Below are 25,616 nucleotides of genomic sequence, written 5' to 3'. Positions count from 1 at the left end.
CCCAAAACACAAGTAGCATTAAGGCATTTAGGTGGTTCCTCTTAATTTTTCTTTAGTTTCTATTGTTTTCTCAACAATGAATATGAATTGTTTATATAATAAGTAAATTTTTTTAAAACCCTGAAAATTCCTAAATAGTTTTACCACCTTCAGTTTGATCTGGATTGTCACTGAAGTCCAAATAAAAACTACGTACTTAAGTAGTTGAGCTTAATAACTTAGTTTTTAAATTTGGAAGCAAAGGAATTTCTAGAAATATCAAACATCCATCTAACATACTTTTCTTCATTCAAAAAACTCCCAGGTAACACTTTTAAGAGCACTGGTACATGAAATATATCATATTAGCAAAACCAGAACTTATAAGGGAAAGTGGAATATGGTTAATAACAAGAGGAACAAAGAAAACACAAATAAATACAAACAAACATAAATGAAGGACGCAAGTATTCAAAATCAGTTATAATTTTAGATAAATAAGTATATTTGCTTTTATACATACACACACACACACACAAATTGTAAAAGCCTGTTGCATGGAAACTATTGTGAGTCGTGAAGTACTAATTTTGTTTAATTTGGTGAATCTTACTGAGTTTTAACTCAGAAGGATACTTTAGTGAGTATAGGCAAGGAAATTTCAGTAGAAGACACAGTACAAATTAGGTTTATAATAAAACTACTGCATGAGCTCCCTGAGCATGACATCCATCTCGTTGGCTGGATTCAGTGCTTGGGATTTCAAATCAGAGCCCAAGTTCTATCAAAGTCTTTCTTCCTGCTGTAGCCTCAGTATCTTATTCTGCACCTATCACATGATTGAATGTTGACTTTTTTTCTTGTGAGATAGGCAGGGTACTTAATCTTTTATAAGCACAGAACCGGAAGCTCAAGAATGATGCTGGAGCCAAGATTTCAAATTAAGTACTTTCAGTCCAAACTCGTGTACTTTTGGTTTTGCCTTGCTGCTTGGAAATAACCAGAAGATAATCAAAAAGAAAACATCTAATATCTGGAACCACAAGCTATGAAGACAAAGATGATTTAAGATACAGCAATAGTGAATTATTTTTTTCTATCTTTTATTATTTTTACATTCACTTACATGTGTATACATTGTTTGGGCCGTCCCCCTCCCTTCTGGCAGAACCAGTGCCTCCCTCTTGTTCTCCAATTTTATTGAAGAGAAAACATAAGAGATAAGAAAGACATAGTGGTTTTGCTACTTTGAGGTAAAGAGAGCTATACAGAGAGATTCCTAGCATTGCTTCCATGCACTTGTGTACAGTAGTCCACATTGGATCATCTCTGCCAGACCTCTTCACTTCCTTGTCCCCTTCCCATAGTGGCCTCTGGCAGTTTAAAATTACTATATTTTCTCCTCTACAGTAAATACATCAACCACATTCAAGTTTTAGGTTTTCTTCACTTTCCCTATTCCTCCCATGTGCATGTTCTCCCCTTAGTGTGTGACCCATGTGCAATATTACTGCATTTGTTTTAGGTCTATAATCTGCAAATGAGGGAGAACATGCAATTTTTGGCCTTCTGAGCCTGGCTAACTTTATTAAGATGATGTTCTCCAGTTCCATACATTTACTTGTGAATGACAAAATTTCATTCTTCATCGTGGCTGAAAAAAATTCTATTGTGTATAAATACCACATTTTCTAAATCCATTCGTTGGTATGGTGCATCTTGGCTGTTTCCATAGCTTAGCTATCATAAATAGCTCTGCAATACACATAAATGTGCAGGTGCCTATGTAATAACCTGAGTCACATTCCTTCAGGTATATCCCTAGGAATGGTATTGTGAGATAATATGGCAATCTACATTTAGTTTTTTAAAGAAATCTTCATATTGTTTTCCACAGTGGTTGTACATTAGCACCAGCAGTGTATGAGGGTTCCTTTTTCCCCACATCCTTGCCAACATTTGTTGTTGGCACAGCTATTCTATGATAGCTATTCTAACAGGAGTGAGGTAGAATTATAGTGTGTTTTAATTTGCATTTCCTTTATGCCCATCAATGGTGAGTATTTTTTCCTGTGTTTTTGGCCATTTGGACTTCTTCCATTGAAAATGTTCTGTTTATTCAGTTGTCCACTCTTTATTGGTTCATTAATTTTGGGGGACTTAAGTTTTTTGAGCTCCTTGTGTGTTCTGGTTATCAGTCCTTTGTCTGATGTATAGCTAGCAAATATTTTCTTCCACTCTGTGGGTAGTCTTTTCAAGTTAGAGACCAATTCTTTTGTTGTACAGAAGCTTTTTAATTTCATAGTCTCATCTGTCCATCTTTTCTCTTAGTTACTGGGCTCTTGGAGTTCTAACGAGGAAGTCCTTGCCTATACCTATTCCCTGCTCTTTCTTATTCCAACTGCCAGGTTTTGGGTCCGATATTAAGGTCCTTATTCCATTTTGAGTTGATACTAGTACAGGGTGACAAGCAGGGATCTAGATTCAGTTTTCTTTGGCATATAATCACTTTTCCCAGCAACATTTGTTGAAGAGGCTATCTTTTCTCCATCATGTTTTTGGCACCTTTGTTAAAAATAAGGTGGGCATAACTGTATGGATTCATGTCCTGATTCTCTATTCTGTTCCACTGGTCTGTATATCTGTATTTGTGGTAGTACCATGCTGTTTTTATTGGTATGCTCTGTAGGATAGTTTGACGTTGGTTATTGTGATACCTCCTGTGTTGTTCTTTTTTGTTCAGTATTGCTTTGGCTATTCTTGATCTCTTGTATTTCCAGATGAACTTTAGGGTAGATTTTTCAATCTCTGTGATGAAAATCCTTGGGATTTTGATGGGAATTGCATTTTGCTTTTGATAGTATAGCCATTTTTACTGTATTGATTCAGCCAATCCATGAGCATGGGAGATCTTTCCACCTTCTGTAGTCTTCCTCAATCTCTTTGAAGAAAGAGTGTTTGTAGTTCTCCTTGTAAAGGTCATTTACGTTCTTTGTTAAGTTTATTCCTAGGTATTTGATTTTTTTTGAGGCTATAGTAAATGGAATTGTTTTCCTATATTCTTTCTCAATTTATTCATTGTTGGTTTATAGAAAGGCTACTGATTTTTGTAACTTGATTTTGTATCCTGCTACATTGCTGAAGCTGTTTGTGGTGTCTAGGAGTTTTTCAGGTCTTTGGGGTATAGGATCATGTCATCTACAAATAAAGATATGTTGACTATTTCTTTATGTATTTTTATTCCTTTTATTTCTTCTTCTTGCCTTATTACTCTGCCTAGGAATTCCAGGACTATGTTCATTAGGAGTAGGGAGAGTGGGCACTCTTGTCTGTTTCCTGATTTTAAGGGAAATGGTTTCAGTTTTTCACCATTAAGTATGATGTTGGCTATAGGTTTGTCATATATAGCCTTTTTAATAATGAGGTATGTTCCTTCTATTCCTAGTTTTCTTAGAGCTTTTATCATGAAGTGGTGTTGAATCTTATCAAAGGCTTTTTCTGCACCTATTTTGAGATAATCAGGTTGTTTTTATCTTTGCTTCTATTAATGTACTGTATTACATTTATTGATTTGCAATGTTTACCCATCCCTGCAACCCTGGGATGAAGCCCACTTCGTCATGATAAATGATCTTTCTGATATGTTGTTGGATAAGGTTTGCCATTATTTTATTGAGGATTTTTATATTGATGTTCATTAAGGAGATTGGCCTATAGTTCTCCTTTTTCAATGTGTCCTTGTTTGGTTTTGGGATGAGTGCAATTCTGGATTCATGAAATGAGTTAGGCAGAGTTCCTTTCCTTTCTATTTTGTGGAAAAACTTAAGGAGTGTTGGTATTAGTTCTTTGAAGGACTTGTAGAATTCAGCTGAGAATTCATTAGGTTCTGGACTTTTTTTGGGGGGAGACTCTATTGCTGCTTCAATTTCAAAATGTGTTATAGATCTGTTTAGGTGTCTAGATACTTATGGACATAAGTATCTAGAAATTTGACCATTTCATCAAGATTTTCCAATTTATTGAAATATAGGTTCTCAAAGTAGTCTCTGATGATTCCCTGGATTTCCTTGGTGTTTGTTGTTGTCTTCCCTTTTTTGTTTCTGATTTTACTAATTTGGGTCTTTTCCCTACTCATTTTAGTCAGATTTGCCAAGGGCTTGCCAATCTTTTTCATTTTTTTCAAAAAACCAGCTTTTTGTTTCATTGATTCTTTGTATTTTTTTTTTGTTGTTCTCTATTTCATTAATTTTGGCTCTTATTTTTGTTATTTTTCTCCTCCTGGTTGTTTGGGTTTTATTTATTCTTCTTTTTCTAGGAGTTTGAGATGTAGCATTAAGTCATTTATTTGAGATCTTTCTGTCTTTTTAATATATTCACTCATGGCTATAAACTTTCCTTTTAGGACTGCTTTTACTGTGTCCTGTAGTTTCTAATAGGTAGTATTTTCATTTTCATGAGCTTCTAGGAAACTTTTGACTTCTTCTCTTATTTCTTCTATGACCCACTGATCATTGAGCAATGTGTTATTCAGCCTCCAATTATTTGTGTGTTTTCTGCTGTTTTTGTTGTTGAATTCTACTTTTAATGCATTGTGATCAGATAGAATTCAGGGGGTTATTTTGATTGTCTTATATTTGCTGAGGCTTGCTTTGTGCTCTAAGATATCTATTTTGGAGAAAGTTTCAGGGGCTGCTGTAATGAATGTATATTGTGCTGTTGTTGGATGGAGCATTCTATAGACATCAGTTAGGTCCATTTGGTCTATGTTGTCATTTAGTTTTAGGATTTCTTTGTTGATTTTTGTTTGGATGACCTATCTATTGGTGATAGAAGGGTATTAAAGTCTCCCACTACCACTGTGTTGGAGTCTATATGTGCTTTTAAGTCCTTTAGAGTATGTTTCATGAAATTGGGTGCACTAACACTGGATGCACATAGGTTGATAATTATTTTTTCCTGTTGATGTATTGCCCCTTTTATTAGTATGAAGTGTCCTTCTTTATCTCATTCAACCAATGTAAGTTTGAAATCTACTTTGATACAAGTGTTGCTACTCTTGCCTGTTTTAGGGGGCCATTGGCTTGGTAAATCTTCTAGCCTTTCACCCTAAGTCAGTGTTTATTTCTATCAATAAAATGGTCTCTTATAAACAAAAAATTGTCAGATCTTCCTTTTGTAATCCAGTTTGCCAAACAGTGTCTTTTGATGGGGGAGTTGATTCCATTGACATTCTGTGTCATATTGATAGGTAGGTGGTGATTCCTGCCATTAATTCTTTTTGTTGCTTAAGGATTTATTTGTGTGCAGTCGAATCAATGCTACTCTCTGATTACCTGTCTTTTCTTTTCCTGTGGTTAGATAGATACTTCTTGTCTTCTCATGGTTTTGTTTGCTTTCATCTTCTGTGTGCAGAATTGCTTGTAGTATCTTCTGTAGTGGTGGCTTGGTGGTTGTATATTGTTTTAGTTTCTATTTATTGTGGAAGATTTTTATTGCTCCATTAATTTTGAATGATAGTTTTGGTTGGTAGAGTATCCTAAGGCTGAAGTTATTTTCATTTGGTGCCTGAAATACCTCACTCCATGCCCTTCTTGCTTTTAAAGTTTCTTTTGAGATATCTATGGTTATTTTGATGGGTTTACCTTTATGTGTTATTTGTTCTTTCTATCTTACAGCTTCAATATTCATTCTCTGTTCTCTGTGCTTATTGTTTTAATGATAATATGCTGTGCGGAGGTTCTATTTTGGCCAAGTCTGTTTGCTTATCCTGGAAACTTCCTGTACCTGAATGGGCCTAACTTTCTCGAGATTTGGGAAATTATCTGTTTTTATTTTATTGAATATAGTGCATATCCTTTTGGCTTGCACTTCTTTTCCTTCTTCAATGCCCATGATTCTCAGGTTTTGTCTTTTGATGGAGTTGCTCAGTTCTTACATACTCCTTTCATAGCTGTTGAGTCATTTGACTAAGACTTCTGTTTTTGTTCTTTAATTTCCATTTTATTTTTGAGCTCTGAGATTCTGTCTTCCAGTTTTTCTAGTCTGCTAGAGTGACCTTCCACTGTGTTTTTTGTTTGACTAAAGGGACTTTTTATTTCCAGGATTTCTGTTTGATTCTTTTTTTCTGTGGTCTTCCATATTTTTGTTCAACTTCTCTTTTATATTTTGTGTTGTCCTCTTTAATTCATATCTCTTTTTATAGTGTCCTTTATTTTACTTTGGTGTTTGTTGAAGTCCTCTAAGAGTTCCTTTATTTGTTTTTGTGCTTTCTCATGTTCTTTATTTTTGGTGTCTTGAAATTTCTTAAGTGTACCTTGTATATTCTGGTTAACCATGTTTAGTATCTTCTCCATGAATCTCTCAGTGATATCTTCCAAAATTTCTTTTTTGAGGATTTTAATGTAGGTGTCACTGGGCTCCTTAGTGACATTTATCACTGTTTTGTTGAAGTCAGGAACTGACTATCCATTTTATTCATTCCCACTGAATCCTGTATTGAATTATTTTTTTGTGGAGAATGGTTTACATCCCTTCTTCTTCCCATCACTCCACTTAGTGCTGTGCAATTATGCTCTTGATAGGCTAGTTGGTGGTTTTAATTGCTGTTTTTCTTTCCCTTGATTTAATTTTTGTGTTCTGACTGACTTGGTTGTTAGCTATGTTGATGTGCTCTTTCTGTCCCTGGATTGGGGTGTAATTTACTGCTAACAAATTCACATTTTCAATGCCAGATGAGTTGTTCACATATTATATAGAAAACCCCTTATGATAATATCTATAAACAGCAGGAGGAGAGTAATGGTCATTAGGCTAGATATAGATTTTGAGAAATTGGTAAAGCTGATACTAAAAGGGAGGGGTGGGAAAAGGGGTGGATGGGTTTTGTGGTCTTTGTGTGTGTTTGGGTGTATTTCTGTTGTTGTATTGGATGGTGCTTGTGTCAGGGATTGCAGGGGGCTGGGGTTGTGTACAGTTGGTACAGTAGGCTAGTCAGTAAGTGTTCAGTATATAGGAGGGAGGGATAGTGTGGTGTCAGGTTGGAGAAGATGAGAGGGAGGTGAAGATGGGGGAAAGAGTGGATGAGAAGAGGCAGAAAGAGTAGCTGGGAGGGAGAACATAGGCTTGTAGCACAAAAGAAGGAAGGAAAGTGAAGGGGTAAGAATAGGGATAAGAAATTAGTGATGGTGAAGTTAATAATGCAGGTAGAAACACACACACACACACACGAACCACAAGAAAGAAAGGAAAAAAAAAACACCATAAGAAACACCTCAAAAAGTTTAGTCTTTTGGTAAAAGTTTTGGAATTATTCCTTAGGTGTCCAATCATGGTATTGGTGTTCAAGTAGCAGCTCTGATGTGGTCTCACCAGATGACTGGCTTGTGAGTAGTATTTGGTCTTTCTGTCCACAAGGATAGTTGCACTTGTGAGGTGAGGTAATACTGCCAGCTAATGCAGAGTGGTCAGACCTGTTGTTTTCACCATGTGAAAGCTGTGTTCCTCTTCAGCTACAGCTCTGTTTGGTCAGCTCTTCCCCCAGCAAGGTGGGGCAATTCAGTTTTGAATGCTGCCCTCTGTACCAGGAGATCAGCTCTAGGATTTACCATCTGCCCTGCTTTGTCAGGTTGGCCTGTCACCCCACCCCTAGCTCTCAGCCTTTGGCCTCTCCCAACTTCTGCTGGGTGCCTATGGCTCCTCTGGGAGGTTGTCTTGTCACCCCACCCCTGCTTTCAGCCTTTGGTGCTTTTCCCCAGTTTTGCTAAGAGTTTGGATCCTTGACACACCCCATTCTTCAGGGCAGATTCAGCATTCTACCCTTACCTTCACTGTCAGTATTAGATTAAAGTTTGCTGTTTATGTATTTTAGTTTTGCTGGGGGAGTTCAGTCTGCCCAGGGACTGTGCAGTTTTCCTAGAGGGTGGGTAAGGGAGTCACGTGTGGTGCATGATGCTCCATTGTTCATTCTGCAGATTCACAGAAGTAGCTTTGGAGCCTGCTGGTGGGGAGAAATGTTACTGCTTTTTTTCAGTATGGCATGACATAGGGAGGGTTTCCATGGGTTAAGGGTCCAGGATATTGCAGAATTTGATTCTGATTGAATTTGTCTTCTGCTTTTTGGGAGAAAAAAAGAAAGACTGAGTTAAAAAAAGAGAAATGGCTTGTGGGGGGAGGGATGTCCCAGGGCTGGACACACCTTGCTGGCTGTGTTGTGTGGGACTTTCACTGTCCTTACATACAGTTAAAGGTTGATTTAATGGTCAGTCTTTGAATTTTATGTGTACCTAATGTGATGGTGGTTATTATTTTGGCTAGAAGCAATCAGAATTACCCAAGTGTAGCTCCAATGTCTCAAGGAGGTTTCTGGAGTCATGGAGCTTAGGCTTTCTGATTCCTTACTCTAGCTGCCATCTTGGATCCCCTCCAATAGTAAATGATTTTGAATCTCATGTCACTAATTGTTAATTTGAATAAAGATCCCTGCATCCATCTGTAACTAGAAGGAACAGGATGTTAATGGTTACTAAATTATCTATATATGAAACTAGAAATTGAAGATCAGTAAAAAGACATGTATGTTGAAATGCAAACTTTCATCATAACCTTTCAGCAAAAGTTGTATCTATTTTGAGAAGATATTCACAGAAGGAATTTAGAAGGTAATGGTAGTCTGCATTATTACCTTAATAGTATTGTAGTGGAAATTTATTTATTCACTTATCCTCTCATTAACAACTCCATGCCTGTTGATGGAAACTCTAACATTTATTAGGTGTTTGCACTGTGCCAGGCAATTATTTAACTCTTTCCACTGCTTTCTCAAATAATCTTTCCACAGTCCTGTGAAGGAGGCATTTTATTATTCACACCTTGAAAATGTGATGTTTAAGCTTGAGAAGATAATAATTTGCCCTAGATTATTTAGCTGGTACATGATGACTAAATAGTTATAAATCCCAGTGACAAGAAGATAGTTCTTTGTGCTTACACATCTGAGGCATTGAAAATAAGTTGTGAAATACATTATTGGTAAGCATTTGTTTTTAAGGACATTGAAATATTTACTGTATTTCTTATATGAACAAGAGAGCTCTCTTTATATTGCATTTATATGTGCAAAATTAGATAATTCATCACAGTTACATACAGATAGTTACTTAATGTTCTCATAATCTCTGTTTATTGTAAGTATTATAATTTGAACACTGTAACTAACTAGCAATGTATTTTAAATATTTATAGATCATTTATGTAAACTTAATTTTGAAAACTCAAAAAAAGTCATATGCTTACTTTACCAGAATGTCTACAAACTTGTACCAAAGAAAGAAAAAAAAATAGTTGAAGGGAATAAATTCTTGAAATGTGTTTTAAAAATTTACTTGAAAGTTTCAATAAATGTAAGCTTTCATAGTAGTACTAAAATACTATATATTCTCAAAGTAAATCAGAGAAATTTGAATGTATCAAGTAAAATTAGCAGTCCATGTGATTGAGTAACTGTGTTGTAAATTTGATGAGTGTGATAATTAAAGAAGTTTAATAATGTTTATAATTGTGTACTATATAAAATGCTTCTCCACAAAAATATTGCAGAATTGTGAGCTACATATTAATAGCAAGCACACTTATTTTTATTTCTGAGGATACAGTTTCATTAAAAGTAAACATTTTGTAATTTTTAGCAGGTGCATTGTATTGTCTCCATTTAAAATAAGGCACTGTGAATTTATAATAATTCATTGATAGGATATTTTGAAAGTGAAGTGGAAGTCATATAGTGGTATACAAGTATTTTGCAAAATTTTTTAAGAATCTCATTATAGAATGTGATGCATTCCTTTTTATAATGTATTTTTAAAAAATATTTTAATAAAGATAGAACACTTAGCCTGAGATTATGCTCTTAACAAATTTCCAAGTCTACATTATTGTTGACTATGAATATAGAAGGTGTTTTGAATACCACATGTTGGCCTGAAAAATTATTTCAATATCTAGAAACATACATATTAAAACTCCTTCCTCCAATCATCAAATGTTATATAGGACATAACTTGTACCCAAATCATATATTCCCATATTACATTCTGAAATGAGGATTAGGTACTGGTATGGTTCATACACTGCTCCTTTATAGAAGCACATTTTCTAGCTCTGGAATATAAAAATTAATGGTACAGATGAACAATGATATTAATTAAATTTGAATTTGGATTCAGTAGTTTTTCTTTATACATTTTGCATGCCAGATATTTGTGATGTTTAATCTTAATTATCAACTTGAGTAGACTGAGAAATGCCTAGGAGATTAGTAAAGCACACTTCCAAGTGTATCTGTGAGAGTGTTTCCAGAGGTGATTATATCGTGAGGGTTTAATGAGTGGTTTAATTCGTTGATGATTCAATATTTGAAGAGTCTATTGGGAATGATGGAACTGTGGAAGTTAGCCTGGTCTGTGGAAATAGGTCACTGAAAGTGTGTGCTTGGGTGCTTACCGTGTCCTGACCTCTTCCTGTCACTGCTTAGCTTTCCCTCTTGTCTGCCACGAGTTGAACAGCTATACTTCACTACACCCTTCCCACCATGAACTGAAATCACTGAAACTTAACCAAAATAAATATTTCCTCATTTTAGTTGTTTACATGAAGCATTCTGTCACAGTAATGATAAAGGTAATATGATATTGTAGAATATAGACATTTCTCAGATATTTGTGGACTCAATAGAATCAATATACTAGTTTCACTTGAAATTAGAGGGTCCTTGAATATTTTAATGGATAAGAAGGTCATCATAAACTATGTTAGATGCACTGGAACTTTAAATGAAGCAGAAATATTTATTCCAAAAATGAAACATGCTCATCAGTGGTAAATAAAGAACCCTTTAATGATAGATATAAATATGGGAAATGCAATAGTAACATTTATAACCTTTGTTCCAGTGTCAGTCTCCAAGAGTGATCTTTCCTCTACTGCTCATACTTGACTTTTTATACTCATGTAATATGCCCTTACAGAACAATGATGAGGGCTAGAATAATACATAACACATAAAATATAATGATAAATAACTAAAGGAATAACTTATGTGAGAGGTAATTCACAGTATGTAATGTGGCTGTCTGTAAATGTCACCTGGAAGATATCATCTGATGACATGAAAATTTCCATTTTGGGATTGGGAACATAACCTAATGTCAACTTCAGTAACTGATGTTTATGTTTCCATTTTTGCAGTCAAAGTGATGTCAAATAAATCATGGTTCAATAACCTCCATTGCACTCATAGAGAAAGAGGTACACCTCACCCTTTGTATATGGTATGGTTCCTATATCAAATGATCGTGCAAGATTAAAGTACCATTTCTTCTTTATATCTCACCCCACCTTTTCCCTTACTGAAAGAGAGGGCAGAGATGACTGGAAAAAGTTCAAGTAGATGGTGGCAGTTTGGGGGAAATCAGAATATTTTAATTGAAAAAAGCAGAAAAACTCTGATGGTATTTACTTTGCATAATAATAATATGAGGGAAATTTATCAACGATTACAAATGGACTGTGAAAAATATTTGCAACTTATGTTAAATATTCATTTATATGTTTGTGAATGAAATTTTTAATTTTAAATTTATTTTATAAATTATTTAACTTTAAAATATGTGGTTATGATAACATATTTATGTTAAAAAATTAAAGAACACTTGGCATGAGATATACCCTCTTAAAAATAGTATACAATGTATTATTTTTGGCTATGGGTACAATGTGCTAAACCAGATCTTTAGAGCTTATCTATCTTGCTTGAAAGAAACTTTATGTCTTTTGATCAGTAAACTCCCTGTTTTCCCCTCACCTCCAGCCCTGGTGACTTTCTATTCATTGACTCTATGAATTTGTTTATTGTATATACTTCATATAAATGAAATCATATAGTAAATGTGTTTTTGTAGCTTGTTTATTTAACTTACTTTAATGTCCTTAAGGTACATCATTTTGTTGTATGTGGCCATTTTTCCTTTTTTTCTAAGGCTGAATAATACACTATTAATATGTACTCCACCTTTCCTTTATCCTTGTGTCAGTTGACATTTAGATTGTTCCCAGATCCTAGCTACTGTGAATAGTACTTAAGTGAAATGATTGGTAATATCGCTTCTATATCCTGATTTAATTTTATTTAGATAAATGCCCAGATACAGGATTGCTGGATCATTAAGTAGTTCTATTTCTAGGTGTCTCTCTCTCTCTCTCTCTCTGTGTGTGTGTGTGTGTGTGTGTGTGTGTAATCTCTATACTGTTTTCCATAGTGATTACACCATTCTGCATTTTCAGTAACATTGTGCAAGTGTTCCAAGTTCTTCACATTCACACCAACTTATTTTTGTGGTGGGTGTGAGGTGATACATCATTATGACTTTGGGAGGTGTAGCTCAAGCAGTAGAGTACCTGCTTTGCAAGCATAAAGACATGAGTTCAAACCCTAGTCCCACCAAAAAAAATCTTTACATCATTATGATTTTGATTTTTAATTTCCTAATGATGAGCAAGTAAACATTTTATATACTATTGGCCGTTTTTTATGTCTTCTTTGGACAAATGACTAAATAGGCATTTTTAGTTCATTCTGTTATCAGCTTTTTCACTATTAAATTGTATGCATTCCATATATATTTTGGAGATTAACCCTTTATCAAATATATGGTTCAAAAATATTTTCTCCCATTACATAAGTTGTTATTTCATACTTTTATTGTTTACTTTGCTGTGGTGAAGCTTTTTAATTTGAGGCAGGCTCACAATACTGTTTTTGTTTGTGTCGCCTGTGCTTTTGCTGTCATAGCTTCAACATTATTACCAAAATCAATGTCATGAAATTTTTCCTCTAAAGTTTCTTCAAGGAGTCTCACAAATTCTGCTCTTATGTTGAAGTTTTAAATCGATACTTTAAGTTTACTTTGCGTACCAATTTCATTTTCTCCAAGTGGATATCCAGTTTTCCCAGTACCATTTTTTGAAGAAACCATTCTGTTCTCATTTTGTATTCTAGACATCCCTCTCAAAGATCAGTTGACTGTAGATGCCTGGATTTTTGGATTTATTTCTTGACTCTACATTCCATTCCATGTATGTCTTTATGCCAGTACCATGCTATTTTGAGCACTGGAACTTTGTAATGTATTTTAAAATCAGAACTGTGAGGCCTCTAGGTTTGATCTTCTTTCTTAAGATTGATTTGTCTACCTGTGATCTTCTATAGTTTTCTATGTATATTGTAATTATTTTCTATTCCTGTAAAAATGTATTTGGATTTTATGGGTATTGTGTAGAATCTGTAGATAATTTTTGATAGTATGCATGGTTTAGCAATATTAAGTGCTCTAATGCATGACCACAGGATGCCTTCCCATTTAGTTTGTGTTTAAAGTTCTCTCAATGTGTAGCACTCAGTATACAAGAGTTTCACCTACTTAGTTAAGTTTATTCCTTGGTATTTTATTCTTTTGGATGCTATTGTAATTAGGATGTTTTCCCTAATTTCATTTGAAATAGATCTTCATCAAAAATGTAACTAATTTTTGTATCCTTCAATGTTACTAGATTCATTTATGAGTTCCAACATTTCTGTGTGGAGGCTTTATAGTTTTAAAGTATATATCATGCTAGCTCCAAAGGGAAATTTTTCTTCTTCCTTATTCATTTTCTTTCCCCTATTTTATTGGCACATATTAATTATACAAAATAATGGGTTTCATCATGACATTTTTGTAAATGTATACAATGAACTTTAATCATATTCACTCTACTCACCTACTACCCTCTTTTATTTGTACTCCCCCCTCCCACTGGTCCTCTTCCTCTTCCCAAGTAGTTACCCTTCTTCTTTCATGTCTTTTTCTAATATGCAGGCTCTGTTTGTAATAGAAAACATGTGATATTTGTGTTTCAGAACCTGGCTTATTTCACTTAATGTGTTTTCTTGTTTCATCCATTTTGCTACAATGACATAATTTCATTCTTCTTTATGTTTGACTAATAATTCATCATGTACATATACCACATTTTACTTATTTATTTTTTGATGGGCACCTAGGCTGATTCCAAACCATTGATATTATGATTATTGCTATAATATACACATGTGTATATGTATTTATATTGTATGCTGACTTTGATTCCTTTGGGTATATACGAAGGAGTGGTATAGCTGGATAAATTGATAGTTCTATTTTGGTTCTTCGGAGGAACACCGTACAGTTTTCCACAGTGGTTGCAATAATTTACATTCCCACCAACAGTATATAAAGTTTACTTTACCCCAACATTCTCCTCAGTATTTATTTTTGCTTATTTTCTTGATAATAACCATTCTGACTAGGGTGAGAAGGATTTTTGATTTGCATTTGGCTAATTATTTTGAACATTTTTCAGGTGTTTCTTGGACATTTCTTTTTTTTTTGGTGATACTGGAGTTTGAACTTAAGGCTTTGCACTTACTCATCAGGGGCTCTACTTCTTGAGCCATGCCTACAGCTCTTCTTGATCTGGTTATTTTTGGAGATAGAAGATCTCTTTTTTGCACACACCAGCCTGGACCATAATCCTTCTATTTTAGGTTTCTCGCTGTGACTGGGATGGCAAGTGTATGCAACCATGCTCAGCTATTGATCAAGATGGGGTCTAACAAACCTTATGCCCAGGATGGCCTCAAAATATTATCCTCCTAATCTCAGTCTCCCAAATAACTAAATTACAGGTGTGAGCCACTGGTGCTTGGCTCTACTTCTTCTTTTGAAAAGTGTATGTTCATCCTCTTTGTCAATTTATTCATTGGAATATTTACTTTTGGTATCTTTCTCTTTTTTTAGTTTGTTATATATTCTGGGTATTAATCCTTTATTCAGTGAATGGCTGGCAAAGATTTTCTAACATTTTATAAGTTGTCTCTTCACTCTGGTAATTGTTTGCTGTGCAGACACTTAAATTTTTTGCAATCCCACTTGTCAATTCTTACTTTTATCTCTTGAGATGCTGGAGTCTTACTCAGAAAGTAATTGCCTGAGCCTCTCTTGAGGTGTTTTTCCCTATTTTTGTCTGTAATTGTTTCAAAGTTTTAGGTCTTATATTAAGACCTACATATTTTGATCCATATTGAATTGATTTTTTGTATAGACCAAGAGATAGTATTTTGTATAGGTCAAGATAGATAATTCTAGTCTTCTATATTTAAGTTGACCAGTTTCCCCAACACCATTTATTAAACAGGCTGTCTTTTCTCCAATATATGTTTTTGGTCCCTTGTGGAGAAACACATTTCTGAGATATCTTATTTCTGGGGTATCTGTTCTATTCCATTAGTCTATATGTTTGTTTTGCTTCTATATCATGCAGCTTTTGTTATTATGACTGTGCAGTATAATTTGAAATCAAGTATTGTGATACCTCCAGCATTATTCTACTTTTGCTCAGGGTTGTGTTCATTATTTGGGATCTCTTGTGCTTCCATATGAATTTTAGGGTTTTGCTAGTTCTATAAATAATGTAATTTACATTTTCATGGAGTTGCATTGAATCTTTAGATAGCTTTTGGTAATATGGCCATTTTTATTGTATTCTGCTGATCCATAAACACGGGATGTCTTTTCTTCTTCTAGAGTCTTCTTCAATTTCTCTATTCAGTGTTTTATAGTTTTCATTCTAGAAGTCTTTTACTTCCTTGGTCAGGTTTATTCCTAGATATTTAATTAATTTTTGAGGCTATTGTGAAAAGGATTGTTTTCCTGATTTCTTTCTCAGCATGTTTGTTTGTCATCAGTAAATACAAAATTTATGCAAATACAAAAATCTACTGATTTTTTAAATGTTAATTGTGTATCCTACTACATTTCCAAAAGTGTTTATTAGATTTAAGAGCTTTCTGGTAGAGGTTTTAGTGTCTTTAAGTAAAGGATCATATCATATGCAAATAGTGATAATTTGTCTTCTTTCTTTCCTATTTGTATTCCTTTTATTTCTTTTTCTTGTCTTATTAATCTGGCTAAGATTTCAAGCACTGTATTAAGAGTGTCTCATATTTGATTGTAGAAGAAATGCTATACATTTTCCCTCATTCTGTATATTCTGTACATATATATGACCTATTTGTCATATGTATCCTTTATTATGTTGAGGTATAATCCCTTTATTCCTAGTTTCTTCGGAATTTTTATCATGAAGGGATGGTGAATTTTGGTGAAGGTTCATTTTGGTATTTATTGAGACGATAAATACCTTGATTGTATGTATGTGCTGTATTAGGTTTATTCATTTGCAAAACTCATGGGTATGGTTTTTTTAATTTATTTTTGAATTTGGTTTTCAGGTATTTTATTGAGAATTTTTTGCAACTGTGTTCATCAAGGAAACTGGTGTATAGTTTCTATTCTCTTTCTGCCTTTCTTTCTTTTCTCTTTTTTTCTTTGTCTTATCCTTATCTGATTTTTGTATCAGGGTAACATTGGCTTTGTACAGTGAGTTTGAAAGAATTCCTTCCCTTACTATTTGAGTAGCATTCATTCTTCTTTAACAATCTGGTCAAATTCAGCAGTGAGCATGACTAATCCTGGATTTTTCATTATTATGGATCTCTTTATTATTTTTAAAATCTCGTTTCTTGTTATAGATCTGCTTAGGTTGTTGGATTCCTCTTCATTCAATTTTGATGGATTTTGTGTGTCTAGAAATCAATCCATTTCTTCTGGATTTTTCAGTTTGATGGAATATGCTTTCAGTGCTTCTGGGGCTGTGTTGAGAGTTTCTGTCCGTGGCTTAAAACTCACATTGACACCAAATGAGGGAGAGTCTTATTAGTTTTCCCAGTTATAGAAGCAGAAGCAAAAGAGGAAAAATAATACTTAAAATGTTGTTGAACATCAGATAATGAAGTCATACCATTATTACACAGAATTTTTCAAAATAGCCAAGAAGTAGAATATTCCAAATGTCAGCTAACACTAATTGACAAATAAAATGTGACAAATTCATAGAATGAAATGTTACTTGATAACAAGAAAGGAATGAAGTGCTGATACATACTAAAAGTTGGATGAACCTTGAAAATATTATGTATAATGTGAAAGAAATCACTCACACAAAGCCACTTATTGTCTATTTAAATGAGATGTCTATTATGGACAGAAATAAGAAGTAGATGCATAATTGCTTAGAGCTGCAGGATTTATTGAGAAGAAACATGACGTGACTACTAATGGGTATAAGGTTTCTTTTGATGATGTGTAAATTATTCTAAAAAGAAAAAAATGTTAATTCTGTATTCATGATGTTCTTAATTTAGGTAAACTTTCTGTTCATCATTCCTCTTTGTAAAATACAAAATTGCCTATTAATTCCCTCATTGTACAAGTGTGATACTAATACATATAAGATACATATTACATTTAATGGAAAAAACTGTAAAGGGTTGTTATTAGTTACAGTGTTAAATTCTATAAGCTCATGAGTAAAACAAAAATTACAGTTCTCTGTGGCAGTTTGTTACCTTTCTACACCAGTCACTTTCTGTGCACTTTATGTTACCTCAGTTTTCTCAACAGCCTTGCAAAATCAGATTGTAATGTTTTGGCCATTAAAGAGAAGGGTATTTGGTAGATTAAGTACTGAAGATGGTGTTGAAACCCTTGTTCATCTATAGTCCATTTTTTTGATATATATTACACTGCTTCTTACACAAAGGTTAATTGAATGTTTTTCAAATTTTCCATCATCCACAAATAAGCAAATCTCAAAATGTGGCATATGATTGCTCTGAGTAAAATATAAGCTTATAAATAGCTTTATTAAATTGTATGTCAACAGATGTGTGGAATTTTATACTTCCTGATTTCAGATTTTATCTGTTTTTAATTCACATCAAATGAAAACATGATTTTGATGGTCTCTGTAAAAACACATCATGTGTAAAAAATGAACTGGGAAAGCAACCTGAAATGAATTCATTTCAGGGATTTTATGAATCATCAACTCAGCATTCAGTTCAATGAAAGAAGGATGTGATAGGTAAACAACAACATAGAGTGGTTCCCTTTGACATATAATGTATAGATAGATACAATGCTATTGTATAGTATGTAGCATAGATAGTTACATGGTGTAGAAGTCAAGTTTTGCTGACTTAGAGCATGAATCACATAGCTTTTAAAAGTAAAATGTTGAATTAATTGTAAAAACAATAGTTCTAAAATTTCTAAGCTTGGTTATTAAAGAAAAATTAAGAATTTCTGAAAATATTATCCTGCCTTTGAAAGAATATTAATCACATCTTGATTTCATCATCAGAAACTAGGCCAGAAATACATTTGGAATAATATAATATGAATGTTCCAGTGATGGTATTAATTTTCTGGCAAAATTATTTTTTACTTCCTTCATGAATTATCTATTGAAGAAGTGAGTTGAAAGCAATGATAAATAAAGTGAATTTAAGGCATTTGAAAATTCTGTGAAATTGCCAATGGCAGTGTGATATAATGGTTAACTATGATAAAATGGTTAAGTTAAAAGACCCACATTTGAATTCCAGCACCACTGCTTCCTATTGTGCACCTTTAGGCAAGCTATAGTGCACTTCTAGGCAAGCTATTTAATATCTCAGAGACTCAGTCAAAGGGTAAAATGGAGGAAAATAATGCCTATCTTGAATGGATTTAATGCAGAATAAATTAGTATTATATGTAAAGCATTTTGAATTGTGTCTGGTGGAAGGCAAGCACTCAGTAAATAGACCTACCTTTATTATTTGAGTACTCAAATCTTCACAATGAAAAATAAAGTTGCAATATCAACAAATTGATAAATTGTGTATAAATAGGCAGTCGATTTCATTCAGAATGAAAATGAATTTGGCTTATGCATAAAATGTATTTCTCATATGTCTTCCTAAAGACATAGTACAAATGCTTCACATTACAGAAATGTAAAAGCAGTTAGTTGCTGTTTATAGTTACATGAACTGACACAAAGTTTATTCGTGTCTAAATGATCCATTTCAACTGCTCTCCATCTGGACTTTGCTAGGTTTTATCAGTTTGCTTAACAAGGTAAGATAGAAAAGAATATGTCACATTATACCTATTTAAATCTCTATCATTATTTTATTTTTTAAACTTCTTTTTATTCTTGTTGTACTGGGGGTACAATCTGACATCTACCAAAGTTCTTAGAATATATCATGGCTGAATTCACCCCATTCATCATTCTCCTTTATCCCCCTTCACTCCATTCCTAGAATAGTTTCAGCAGATTTCATTTGTCTATTTACAAACTTGTATATATAATATTTCTACCTATTACAACCTTTCCTTAAATCCTATACTCTCCCACTGGTAACTACACCCCTGACTGGGCCTGCTTTGCTTTCCTGTTCTTTGTTTTTATAAAAAAATTGACGTTTTTATTTGTTCAAGATAGATATGCAGGGTGTTTTATTGTAACATTTCCATGTATATGTGTATTATAGCCTGAACTGGTTCATCTCTATTTTTCATCTTTCTGCTTTAGTTCCCTTCTTATGGTGACTTCAACAGGTTGAAAAATACTTTATTCATTCATGTATAGGAAGTATATCAACCATATTCGCCTTGTTAACTTCCTTCTTTTACCCTCTCTCTTTCATGTATGACCTTCCCTTAGCATAACATCTACTTAGGTGATTTAGATATTCTTGATTCAAATTTGGATGGTTATATATGTCTAGAAATTCATCTATTTCTTCTAAATTTTCTAATTTATTTGAATATAGGTTTTCAAAGTAGTCTCTAACGATTCCCTTGATTTCCTTGGTGTTTGTTAAATTCTCCTTTTGTTAATTTGAGTCTTTTCCATCTTCATTTTGGTCAGATTTGCTAAGGGTTTACTAATCTTACTTATCTTTTCAAAGAACCAGCTTTTTGTTTCATTGATTCTTTATTTTTATATTTTTGGTCTCTATTTCATTGATTTCAGACCTTATTTTTATTATTTCTGTCTTCTGCTAATTTTGGGTGTAACTTGTTCTTGTTTTTCTAGGAGTATGAGTTATAGCATTAGGTCATTTTTTTAAAGATACTTCTGTGTTTTTATTTTATTTTATTTTATTTTCATTTTTCTTTTATTATTCATATGTGCATACAAGGCTTGGCTCATTTCTCCCCCCTGCCCCCACACCCTCCCCCACCACCCACTCAGCCCCCTCCCTCTCCCCGCCAATACCCAGCAGAAACTATTTTGCCCTTATTTCTAATTTTGTTGTAGAGAGAGTACAAGCAACAACAGGAAGGAACAAGGGTTTTTGCTGGTTGAGATAAGGATAGCTATACAGGGCATTGACTCACATTGATTTCCTGTGCGTGGGTGTTACCTTCTAGGTTAATTCTTTTTGATCTAACCTTTTCTCCAGTACCTGATCCCCCCTTCCCACTGGCCTCAGTTGCCCTAAGGTATCTGCCCTAGTTTCTCTGTGTTAAGGTCAACAAATGCTAGCTAGTTTTTTAGGTGTCTTACCTATCCTCACCCCTCCCTTGTGTGCTCTCGCTTTTATCATGTGCTCATAGTCCAATCCCCTTGTTGTGTTTGCCCTTGATCTAATGTCCACATATGAGGGAGAACATACGATTTTTGGTTTTTTGAGCCAGGCTAACCTCACTCAGAATGATGTTCTCCAATTCCATCCATTTACCAGCGAATGATAACATTTCATTCTTCTTCATGGCTGCATAAAATTCCATTGTGTATAGATACCACATTTTCTTAATTCATTGGTCAGTGCTGGGGCATCTTGGCTGTTTCCATAACTTGGCTATTGTGAATAGTGCCACAATAAACATGGATGTGCAGGTGCCTCTGGAGTAACAGTCTTTTGGGTATATCCCCAAGAGTGGTATTGCTGGATCAAATGGTAGATCGATGTCCAGCTTTTTAAGTAGCCTCCAAATTTTTTTCCAGAGTGGTTGTACTAGTCTACATTCCCACCAACAGTGTAAGAGGGTTCCTTTTTCCCCGCATCCTCGCCAACACCTGTTGTTGGTGGTGTTGCTGATGATGGCTATTCTAACAGGGGTGAGGTGGAATCTTAGCGTGGTTTTAATTTGCATTTCCTTTATTGCTAAAGATGGTGAGCATTTTGTCATGTGTTTTCTGGCCATTTGAATTTCTTCTTTTGAGAAAGTTCTGTTTAGTTCACTTGCCCATTTCTTTATTGGTTCATTAGTTCTGGGAGATTTTAGTTTTTTAAGTTCCCTGTATATTCTGGTTATCAGTCCTTTGTCTGATGTATAGCTGGCAAATATTTTCTCCCACTCTGTGGGTGTTCTCTTCAGTTTAGAGACCATTTCTTTTGATGAACAGAAGCTTTTTAGTTTTATGTGGTCCCATTTATCTATGCTATCTCTTAGTTGCTGAGCTGCTGGGGTTTCGTTGAGAAAGTTCTTACCTATACCTACTAACTCCAGAGTATTTCCTACTCTTTCTTGTATCAACTTAAGAGTTTGGGGTCTAATATTAAGATGCTTGATCCATTTTGAGTTAATCTTGGTATAGGGTGATATACATGGATCTAGTTTCAGTTTTTTGCAGACTGCTAACCAGTTTTCCCAGCAGTTTTTGTTGAAGAGGCTGCTATTTCTCCATCGTATATTTTTAGCTCCTTTGTCAAAGATAAGTTGCTCATAGTTGTGTGGCTTCATATCTGGATCCTCTATTCTGTTCCACTGGTCTTCATGTCTGTTTTTGTGCCAGTACCATGCTGTTTTTTTTGTTATTGCTTTGTAATATAGTTTGAAGTCAAGTATTGTGATACCTCCTGCATTGTTCTTTTGACTGAGTATTGCCTTGGCTATTCGTGGTCTCTTGTGTTTCCATATAAATTACACAGTAGATTTTTCAATCTGTTTAATGAATGTCATTGGAATTTTGATGGGAATTGCATTAAACATGTAGATTACTTTTGGAAGTATCGACATTTTTACTATGTTGATTCTACCAATCCATGAGCATGGGAGATCTCTCTACTTTCTATAGTCTTCCTCAATCTCTTTCTTCAGAAGTGTATAGTTTTCCTTGTAGAGGTCTTTCACATCTTTTGTTAGGTTTACACCTAGGTATTTGATTTTGTTTGAGGCTATTGTAAATGGAGTTGTTTTCATACATTCTTTTTCCATTTGCTCATTGTTAGTGTATAGAAATGCTAATGATTTTTCTTTGTTGATTTTATATCCTGCTACCTTGCTATAGCTATTGATGATGTCTAGAAGCTTCTGAATAAAGTTTTTTGGGTCTTTAAGATATAGGATCATGTTGTCTACAAATAGGGATATTTTGACAGTTTCTTTACCTATTTGTATTCCTTTTATTCCTTCTTCTTGCCTAATTGCTCTGGCTAGGAATTCCAGTACTATGTTGAATAGGAGTGGAGATAGTGAGCATCCTTGTCTAGTTCCTGATTTTAGAGGGAATGGTTTTAATTTTTCTCCATTAAGTATAATGCTGACTGTAGGTTTGTCATATATAGCTTTTATAATGTTGAGGAACTTTCCTTCTATTCCTAGTTTTCTTAGAGCTTTTATCATGAAATGATGTTGGATCTTATCAAAGGCTTTTTCTGCATCTATTGAGATGATCAAGTGGTTTTTGTCTTTGCTTCTGTTAATGTGGTTTATTATGTTTATTGATTTTCGTATGTTGAACCACCCCTGCATCCCTGGGATGAAGCCTACCTGGTCGTGGTGAATAATCTTTTTGATGTGTTGCTGAATTCAGTTTGCCATTATTTTCTTGAGGATTTTTGCGTCAATGTTCATTAAGGAGATTGGCCTATAGTTCTCCTTTTTGGAGGTGTCTTTGCCTGGTTTTGGGATAAGTGTAATACTGGCTTCATAAAATGTGTTTGGCAGTTTTCCTTCCCTTTCTATTTCGTGGAACAGTTTAAGGAGGGTTGGTATCAGTTCGTCTTTAAAGGTCTGATAAAATTCAGCAGAGAATCCATCAGGTCCTGGACTTTTCTTTTTGGGGAGACTCTTGATTGCTGCTTCAATTTCATTTTGTGTTATAGGTCTATTCAGGTGATTAATTTCCTCTTGGTTCAGTTTTGGATGATCATATGTGTCTAGAAGTCTGTCCATTTCTTTTAGATTTTCAAATTTATTTGAATATAGGTTCTCAAAGTAGTCTCTGATGATTTCCTGGACTTCCATGGTGTTTGTTGTTATCTCCCCTTTTGCATTCCTAATTCTACTAATTTGAGTTTTTTCTGTCCTCATTTTAGCCAGGTTTGCCAGGGGTCTATCAATCTTGTTTATTTTTTCAAAGAACCAACTTTTTGTTTCATTAATTCTTTCTATGGTTTTTTTGGTTTCTATTTCGTTGATTTCAGCTCTTATTTTTATTATTTCTCTCCTTCTATTTGTTTTGGGATTTGCTTGTTCTTGTTTTTCTAGGAGTTTGAGATGTATCATTAGGTCATTGATTTGGGATCTTTCAATCTTTTTAATAAATGCACTCATGGCTATAAACTTTCCTCTCAAGACTGCCTTAGCTGTGTCCCATAGATTCCGGTAGGTTGTGTTTTCATTTTCATTGACTTCCAGGAACTTTTTAATTTCCTCTTTTATTGCATCGATGATCCACTCTTCATTAAGTAATGAGTTATTTAGTTTCCAGCTGTTTGCATGTTTTTTGTCTTTACTTTTGTTGTTGAGTTCTACTTTTACTGCATTGTGGTCAGATAGTATGCACGGTATTATTTCTATTTTCTTATATTTGCTGAGGCTTGCTTTGTGCCCTAGGATATGATCTATTTTGGAGAAGGTTCCATGGGCTGCTGAGAAGAATGTATATTGTGTAGAGGTTGGATGAAATGTTCTGTAGACATCGACTAGGTCCACTTGATCTATTGCATATTTTAGATCTTGGATTTCTTTATTGAGTTTTTGTTTGGATGACCTATCTATTGATGATAATGGAGTGTTAAAGTCTCCCACAACCACTGTGTTGGCATTTATATATGCTTTTAGGTCTTTCAGGGTGTGTTTGATGAAATTGGGTGTGTTGACATTGGGTGCATACAGATTGATGATTATTATTTCCTTTTGGTCTATTTCCCCTTTTATTAGTATGGAATGTCCTTCTTTATCTCGTTTGATCAATGTAGGTTTGAAGTCTACTTTGTCAGAGATAAGTATTGCTACTCCTGCTTGTTTTCAGGGGCCATTGGCTTGGTAAATCTTCTTCCAGCCTTTCATCCTAAGCATATGCTTATTTCTGTCAGTGAGATGAGTCTCCTGTAAGCAACAAATTGTTGGATCTTCTTTTTTAATCCATTTTGTCAAACGGTGTCTTTTGATGGGTGAATTAAGTCCATTAACATTAAGCGTTAGTACTGATAGGTATGTGGTGATTCCTGCCATTTAGTTGTCTTAGTTGTTTGAAGGTTTGATTGTGTGTACCTAAGTTGAGGTTACTCTCTACTATCTTGCTTTTTCTTATCCTGTGTTTTGGTGCTGCCTGCCTTTTCATGGTTAAGTTGGGTGTCACTTTCTGTGTGCAGGATCCCTTGCAGAATCTTTTGTAATGGTGGCTTTGTGGTCACATATTGTTTTAGTTTCTGCTTATCATGGAAGACTTTTATTGTTCCATGTATTTTGAATGATAGCTTTGCTGGGTAGAGTATCCTGGGGTTGAAGTTATTTTCATTCAGTGCCCGGAAGATCTCACCCCACGCTCTTCTTGCTTTTAATGTTTCTGTTGAGAAGTCTGCTGTGATTTTGATGGGTTTACCTTTGTATGTTATTTGTTTTTTCTCTCTTTTTTTTTTTTTTTTTTTAACCTTCAGAATAATCTTGAAATTTTTTTTTTTCATTTTTCTTTTATTATTCATATGTGCATACAAGGCTTGGTTTATTTCTCCCCCCTGCCCCCACCCCCTCCCTTACCACCCACTCCACCCCCTCCCGCTCCCCCCCTCAATACCCAGCAGAAACTATTTTGCCCTTATCTCTAATTTTGTTGTAGAGAGAGTATAAGCAATAATAGGAAGGAACAAGGGGTTTTGCTGGTTGAGATAAGGATAGCTATACAGGGCATTGACTCACATTGATTTCCTGTGCATGGGTGTTACCTTCTAGGTTAATTCTTTTTAATCTAACCTTTTCTCTAGTTCCTGGTCCCCTTTTCCTATTGGCCTCAGTTGCTTTAAGGTATCTGCTTTAGTTTCTCTGCATTAAGGGCAACAAATGCTAGCTAGTTTTTTAGGTGTCTTACCTATCCTCACCCCTCCCTTGTGTGCTCTCGCTTTTATCATGTGCTCATAGTCCAATCCCCTTGTTGTGTTTGCCCTTGATCTAATGTCCACATAGGAGGGAGAACATACGATTTTTGGTCTTTTGAGCCAGGCTAACCTCACTCAGAATGATGTTCTCCAATTCCATCCATTTACCAGCGAATGATAACATTTCGTTCTTCTTCATGGCTGCATAAAATTCCATTGTGTATAGATACCACATTTTCTTAATCCATTGGTCAGTGCTGGGGCATCTTGGCTGTTTCCATAACTTGGCTATTGTGAATAGTGCCGCAATAAACATGGATGTGCAGGTGCCTCTGCAGTA

The sequence above is a fragment of the Castor canadensis genome, chromosome 3 (genome assembly GCF_047511655.1).
Source record: "Castor canadensis chromosome 3, mCasCan1.hap1v2, whole genome shotgun sequence".
Taxonomy (NCBI): Eukaryota; Metazoa; Chordata; class Mammalia; order Rodentia; family Castoridae; genus Castor; species Castor canadensis.
Note: the sequence above shows the minus strand (reverse complement) of the source record.